The following is a 268-nucleotide window of genomic DNA, read 5'->3' as shown; positions in this document are numbered from 1 at the left end:
ACACGAACAAGGAAACGGACACGCACGCTCATGCTAGGTCGATTTTGTTCTATTAGTAAGCTACTTCATCTACCTATCTATATATATCTATATCCAACTATATCTATATGTATGTCAATATCTATCTATCTATACTTATCGACTTATCTGTATATGTTTATCTAACTCTTTTTCTCTCTCTATCTATATATCTATCCACCAATTTATTTATTCAAATCTCTCTCTCTATATATTCATATCAATCTATCTATCTATCCATCTCTCTCTC

The sequence above is a fragment of the Penaeus japonicus genome, unplaced genomic scaffold, assembly GCF_977035675.1.
Source record: "Penaeus japonicus unplaced genomic scaffold, GWHDUDI00000001_assembly GWHDUDI00000906, whole genome shotgun sequence".
In the NCBI taxonomy this organism is placed as follows: Eukaryota; Metazoa; Arthropoda; class Malacostraca; order Decapoda; family Penaeidae; genus Penaeus; species Penaeus japonicus.
This window is presented reverse-complemented; position numbering follows the sequence as displayed.